The sequence below is a fragment of the Macrobrachium nipponense genome, chromosome 6 (genome assembly GCF_015104395.2).
Source record: "Macrobrachium nipponense isolate FS-2020 chromosome 6, ASM1510439v2, whole genome shotgun sequence".
Taxonomy (NCBI): Eukaryota; Metazoa; Arthropoda; class Malacostraca; order Decapoda; family Palaemonidae; genus Macrobrachium; species Macrobrachium nipponense.
The window spans coordinates 106,912,183-106,920,184 of record NC_061108.1 but is presented as its reverse complement, the minus strand read 5'-3'; the positions used below and the strand labels follow the sequence as shown (position 1 = coordinate 106,920,184).

General features: G+C 33.4%; 1 long non-coding RNA gene across 1 annotated transcript; it reads right to left on the bottom strand.

Moving 5' to 3' along the window:
• Positions 1-787: 787 nt before the first annotated feature.
• On the bottom strand, positions 788-4,307 carry LOC135216366 (uncharacterized). Its single transcript, XR_010314866.1, has 4 exons — positions 4,220-4,307; positions 3,455-3,524; positions 3,044-3,315; positions 788-2,174 (listed from the first exon to the last, which is right to left on the bottom strand). It is a non-coding gene; the product is annotated as an uncharacterized LOC135216366 (long non-coding RNA).
• Between the last annotated feature and the right edge of the window lie 3,695 nt (positions 4,308-8,002).

The window sequence follows — 8,002 nt, the reverse complement described above, 5'->3', positions numbered from 1 at the left end:
CTTGCAGTGACTTCTCATGGGTGATATTGGTCTGTCTAGTAACTTCATTCTAAAACAGTCCTATCGCATCATAGCAGAACTTTTTCACCAGATCAGCCACCATTTTTATTGTTTTCCTATTATTTCCTTTATTATCTCTCAAGACCATCTCTCCCTTTGCCTTGCCTTGTTCCAAGTGCCACGATACTTATGCCTCGTAAAATTGTTTTAGCAACAACCGCCCCCCCCCAACCAAGGCATACCATCTTCCCTTAGTTTCAGCTGGGAACTGCACTTACGTTGTATTTGCTCAATCGTATACATATTCTCAGCCAGTGGGCTCCAGTGGGCTCCAACCTGTTGGCCCCAGTGGGCCATGGACTGATTATCAGGTGGGCCACGGACAAAATGGAGTTTGAATTTAAAGTTTATATAAAGAATAACTTTATCCAAACCTATAAATGAAAATTAAAATATAATTTTTCTCATTCTATCACAGTAATTATTCACTAGTTCTTAGATCATAGAAATGGTCCTAAAAAGATTGAGCATATTTGTACATTGAATTTATGAAAATATTTTGAATTTATAGCAATGTATAAAAATAATTCCAGTTCCAGGAATTAAGTTTTATTTTGAAGACCACCGTTCAGAGCAAACTAGTTATGTCCAATAATGGTATACATTATTTTCCTACGAGAATACACTTTGAAGGAAGGCGAAACACGGCCATAATTTGGCTTTATTTTGAAGTTGAAGTGGCAAGCTTCCTATTTCCACTAAAATCAATGCTTGAGCTGTCATCATTTCAGGTAGCCTTTACAATATTTTATTCCTTGTTCTTTACTTTATTTACTAAGTATCTGAACTGTCCTGTTTTAGGTTGCTTTTTAAATTTTTTAGATATCTATATTTTTATTTCGCCTTACATATATTTTCTTCACTTATATCTATTACACTTTTCCATCCAACTCCTTAAACAGTACATAATCGCTCCATTTTTATTATATCTTTATACCCATATCCAAGTAATATGCATAATCTGCTATTTGCTTTTACTTTACTTCTGGCATTTTCATAATCCATGGTAATCTACAAATAACTCCATGTAAAAGACTTAAGGGGTAGATTAAAAGCTTTACCTCAGTTTGTCCATAAACCAATTTCAATACATTGTCTCCAATGCCCAACCATCTATGCTATCAATCTCATTTATTAGTATATCAAACCATAACAGTCTACAGGAATCTTTTCAATATGGAGTGAGATTACCATTTAAGATACACAAGGTAAACTCAGATAATTCGACATTAAGGCTTCATACATGCTCAGTAAACAGTCTTCAGTTCACTTGTTGACATCGTTACCACTTACAGAATCCTTTGAAGGATAACTTTCACCACCTTTATCTTAAGCCATTATAGATTTTGCGATTCTGACTAAGATTATAACCATATGCATTAATCGGCTCAGTTGAGGAAAATAGATTAAGAATATGTCGATAATTCATTGACAAGTACCCAGCATTTTAATCTCCAAGGGAACATAGTATATTTACAAGGGCGCCAATATTAAGATTGACAAATTCAGAAGACTCCTTCATTGGCTTCCATTCCACGCAACAGATTTTCAACAAGAGGAAGAGTAGCTAATTTGTTTTAACACGCACACACATACCACACAACCTAATTAGCAGACTAAATCTGTCAATTTATAATTACAAAAATCAATATTTTCAATCCCATAAGCATTCACAATTTCTAAACCATACCAAAAGTTATGTTATTGTCATTTAAAAAACTAAAATATTACTAAGTGAGGTTTTATATGGTTTGACCTTTGGTTTCGAAATGGTTTTACAAGTAAATTTCAAATTCATAGAGCTTAAATGTTTTACCAGGTTTAGTTAAACTTTCTTAAGATACTTATTCAGTTATTTATATAAAACGAAAACTTACCAGTTCGCAACTCTAAAAATTGGTGAAAGTAGGAAGTTCATATTTACATGTGCATCGTTGACAACTTTTCTGACATGTCAAACTATTATTTATACCATCGAACCATCAGTGCAAGAGAACCCATAGTATTAAGTGAAGTACATGAGTAATGCCAAGTTCGATTCACACTTCTTCATAAACTAAGAGTTCATGGACAGCGGAAGCATCATTAAGTTTCTTACTTTGTCCATTAACATGCTGCAAAACAAAACAAAAAGAGGCAGAAAGGTTTCTATAATATAGTAGAAAAAACATTCTTAGAAAGTCAGTAAAATAAAGCGTTATTAACTGAAGGTGAAGCCTTCAAAAGAGATACAATATTTTCCAAATACAAACCACAAAAAGCCTCTTGGCCAGAAGAGGGGTGAAAAAATCACAAGTGCTGGCAAACCAAGAGGGACCAGAGGTACCCAAAAATGCTCTCTAGTTTAGTAACCAGATAAACTACCTAAATATAAAAGGTCGTAAATGTCAGAAATCAAGCACTATCAAAACATCAATATGCCAAGCCTGTCCAAGGAATAACAAACAGGCATTGGTTTCTTGGTCTCGTGATTTTAGACCAAACTAGAATAAATGGACATTCCAGCGTATCAACTGCCAATTTTAACATTAGTGGCGCTTTATTGATTGTATAAACATAGGTCTATATTGTAAGAAAGTGAAAATATCGGCCTGCTCGTGTAATATAATCAACTGAATTACGTTAATTTGAACTTTGCAATTGCGAGTTATGATTTACGTTAAATAAATTAAAATATCAAAGTTAAAATAATAAACTTAATTAAGTTTTAAACTGAGCAAATATGACTTATGATTTACGTTCAATCAATTACAATATCAAAGGTTATATAATCAACTGAATTAAGTTAATTTGAATTGAGCAAATGTGAGTTATGATTTAAGTTAAATAAAACTAAAAATATCCAAGGGAAATATAGTAAACAACAAATATTGAATTCTATGTAATGCATTCATTACCAAGGAGTTAACTAGATAACATTAAAAATCTAAATTCCAACTTAGGTTACAATAGCTTACAAAAGCGGCTAGATTACTCCACTTACCTCTAGAGGTTAGAATTTAATTAGTTTACACCCCTCCCACGCACCTGTCCATAGGTCCTAGGACCTATGGAACAGGGCATAGGAGGGGGCCTCCACCCGTACAGGGGCACCGCCCCTGTAGGGGTGGAGGAAAAAATAAAAGTTTGATTGGTTGAAGCGCTGCGAAGATCGGTTTAATCTTGAGTAGCTTTAAAAGTCATCCTGGCTTGAGAATTTTGCCTTCAGTTGCTCTCGAAGGTCGATTACTTCACAAATTTGAGTTTCACGAAAATCTGGAAGGAATTTAATTTTCATTATACCAGAATATCGATTTGCTTCAATAACCAACAGATTGCTATAAATCTTTACACTAAATTCCACAAGGTTTTAACAATTTCTACATTTAACGTACACTGCAGATCTAGTACAAACCTTCACGGACCATCAGCGATCTCCTTATCCTGAAAAAAAAACAACCATGGACCATCAGCATCTCCTGATCCTGAAAAATATAAAATTTTTTGTATGGGAATAAATGGCCCAAGTTTGGAATATAGACTAAGAATAATACCACAATGACGTTACGCTTTGCAGAATATTCATTAAAAATTAAAACATCGTAAGTACAGGTATTCATTGTTGTCCAAGAACAGCATCGTTTATATTCGCATTGTTCCAGTCTTCGGCACATAAAAATTCTAAATATATAAATAAAAATAAAGGTAAGCTAAATCAATTATATTAGCATTGTTTGTCTTCTGCACATCAAAATTCTTTATATATAAAAAAGCTCTAGTCTTCCGCACAAAAAAATTCTGAATAGAAAAATATAAGGTATTAATAGAAAAGCAATTAAGCTAAGTATATATTCACATTGTTCCAGTCTCCTGCACATCAAACTTCCGAATAAAAAAAATAATTAAGTCTATCGCATCGCAAAAAGATAAAAATAATTAAGCTAAGTTAATATATTGTGCACATCAAATTCTTAGTAAAAAAAAAACAAGTTCATGTTAACGTTGTTCCAGTCGTCTACACAGCAAAATTCAGATTTAAAATATAAGAGCTAAATATATGATACAAAGCAAAAATAGAAATATGCCTACAACAATAAGCCAATATATTAAGTAAACCAGATATACTATTTAGTATTAATGAAAAAGCTCAACAGAAATACTTTGACAAAAAGACAAAAACCGTGATGAAACTTAGCGTATGCAGAGGCTAGAAAAGTCACCACCTTCAAACCACAAGATCAACCTGACCAGAATTAGCTCCGTATCTGGGAACAGCGTAAACAGTATCGAAACAAACTACCTGCCAAGAAAGCTTTTGTTGTTGATGTTTCCGTCAGTCCATCAAGGACCATGGAGTTACCGGGATTTAACACTGGACGACTTACGTGAAACACAAAGACGTCCTTGATTTTTGTTTCAGTGCGGGGGTGGACTTTAAAAGACCTGTTGATGCATTAATGCCTACTGTTTGATTTCGCGTATTATGACGTTCGGTTTATTTTGTTAAAATTGGGTTTTGTGTATCATAGCGGAAAACTTTTTTCAATGATTTACCGAACAACAAAATGAAATATCTTCGGTGTATCAAGTAATAACACGCTGTTGAAAAACAAATTTCTAAGTCTTACATTTTTAAGAATTATGTTATCAAAGGAAGTTTATTTTCGGAACTTTGTAACAAATTTAATCTCACACACACACATTATATATATATATATATATATATATATATATATATATATATATATATATAGATATATATATATATATATATATATAGATATATATATATATATATATATATATATATATATATTATATATATATATATATCTATATATATATATATATCTATATCTATATATCTATATATATATATATATATATATATTATATATATATATATATATATCTATAATATATATATATATCTATATATATATATAGATATATATAGATATAGATATAGATATATATATATATATATATATATATATATATAGATATATAGATATCTATATATCTATATATATATATATATACATATATATATATATAGATATAGATCTATTATATATATATATATATATCTATAGATATATATAGATATATAGATAGATATATATATATATATATATATATATATATATATATATATATATATATACATATATATATATATTATATATCTATATATATATATGTATGTATATATATATCTATATATATCTATATATATATATATATATATATATATATATATATATATATATTAACAACGGGAGCGTCGCCCCCGCTATTTTCATATTTGGTACGCGTTTAGCCAGAGCGGAAGGCAAACTGGTAACACTTTGTCCCTCCTCTCTCTCTCTCAGACACAGGTAATAACCCCTCTCTCTCTCTCTCTCTCTCTCTCTCTCTGTCTCTCTCTCTCTCTCTCTCTCTCAACCTCCACTCCATTGTCTAAGGTCACCAAATCAGAGTCGGAGCTACAAAAATATAGGTTTTTCAAAGCAAAGTACTAATTGAATAATTCAGGCTCTTACAGGATAATTAATAGAATGATAATTCATAGTTTAAGTCTCACAGACAACCCCCTGTATTTTAACAGTCTTTAATCAGTAATAGTCAAGCACCAATTATCTCTTCTCCAAAATATAGTCCCCTCACTAGGACACTTAGTCCCCTCCACTAGGACACTTAGTCCCCTCCACTAGGACACTTAGTCCCCTCCACTAGAGCACTTAGTCCCCTCCACTAGATCCGCCTGTTTAAAAGACAGGAGAACACACTAGTGAGCACACACAATTGTAAAGACAAAGTCAAAAGATTAAATGAAATAGAACATCTTTACAAAATATCAAAGTAAGAGACAAGCCACAACTTTGGCTAAAGCATATTGACTCTTACCAATTACAGCTTGGAACATCACACAGAAACAAATATAACTTTCGCAGAGCTATCCCGGCGTTCTGCCTTTTCTCCCCGTAGCTGTCTCTATCCTTCTGCCTAGTTACCTTCCGTTAAGAACGAAAGAGGTGCACACGTACAGACAAACTCACGCCCTTCGTCCACACCCAGAAACTGCTTTCAACTGGTTTCAAAGTCACCTTCTCTCAAACTCACATACCTACAGAACAAAAGTTGACCTGCTAAGTAGGCATCTTAATGTCACACCATCCCAGAAAAGAGTTATCAGCTTTCTTAAGCTGTCGCTCGGACTCTGTCTCCATGGGAAGTTAAATATGATGAGTCTGTACATTCCTCCTTACTACAAATTAGCTCAGCCACCCTCCTGGCTAGCCCCAGCCTAGCCACAGGCCACATAAAATAGCTCACATATAAAAAAAACACATTGGCATTAAACACAAAATATAGTAGTAACTGCACGTCTCTGGCAGTACAAAGTAATGTCTATAATGCTTCATCTCCAAAAACAATCAGGTGTAGAAACTTTTTCTGCATCTTGGACTCTTGAATATCCATCTTTGTCTGCAACTGCCTGCACAGACTCGTAGCACGCTGTAGGAAGGCGAAACTTCTCCCAGCAGAAAACATTTAACGGGTTCTGTAGACCCAAAAGCGCTGCAGAACTCTGTAGACTTGTAGAAACTCTCGTAATTAGGCAAACAACAGCAACATCTCTGCAACAGCTGGTGGGCGTCTTGCTAGCGTCAGGGAACGACGATTATGGTGTGTTTAAGTATGTCAGTCAAGTCATCGGTCAATCAAAAAAGGAAATTAACCCTAGACATAATTCTATCAAATAATGACTTCAAAAATTCCCCCAAAAAACTAACTGAACGTCTCCCAATTAACTCCATTAATATGACCACTGAAGCAATTTCTAACTTCAACTCATGAAGGAACTCCAAGGATCGCCAAATCATAAGTCATTAATCACAACCCCGCAAAAACAATAAAAATATTAAGTTCTCTAACTTAATTCTCCAATAATAAAAAAAAATTCACCAAATTCACACATCAGCACACACAATCCAGAACTCAGACTCACAGGAACTCCACGGACTTCTGCCATCACGTTTCAAACTCAAATTCTCACAAGTAAAAAAAAAGAAAAAAAAAAGTAATGAGCCCAAGAAAAAAAAATCACGCAACAAGCCCAGCCCCAAAAATTATCACAAAAAAATGTTCTCTCAAGCTCTGATATTACAGCAATCCACAAAATCAGTAAAAACTTTACTGTCTAACAGCAAAAACCCCTCACTGCTCACATAATTAATTACAATGAGACTTAATTAATGTCAAACGCCCATTTATGTAATTCACAAATCCCAACAAATTACATCTCCCGTCCAAAAAGAAATGCTATTTAAGGCTCAATCCCCAATTACATCTCTCACAAGAAAAGGAAAAAAAATAAAAATAAAAAAAGAGAATGACAAGTGAACTTCCCCTATCACAAAGCACATAATATATGCATGATATACATAACCCCGCATTTTCCCCATAAATGCCACATGTATAGTTACAAAATTTTGCCATCGCAACTTTTCAAGCTATCGGACACGGCCAGAAAGCAACCCCTTACACGTGCATTTTCATGAAATGCTATGGTCAACATTTCCAGATATTGCAAAAACTCTGAGCAATCACCACTAGAGGAAAAGAGTCATCACACCGGACTCATCACAGCATTTTCAGCAAAAATCCACCTGCGGACACGTCAGGTGCTCAAACTGCAGCATAAAAATGTCTAGTCAGACTTCCAACTTCGGAAACCCATGATTCTCTAAAAAAGGTTCTATACTGACACCAAGTAAGCACATTTCACAAAATTATCTCCAGGATATGACTAAGGTGTTCAAAATTTGTCTCAAAGACATTACTCTCACATGATACTACCCAATTATATAAAAAATTATCACCTATTCGGGATAAAAAAAACTACGGTAAACTCACAATACAGCAATTATATGCCTCCAAAAATAACTCACTTGTG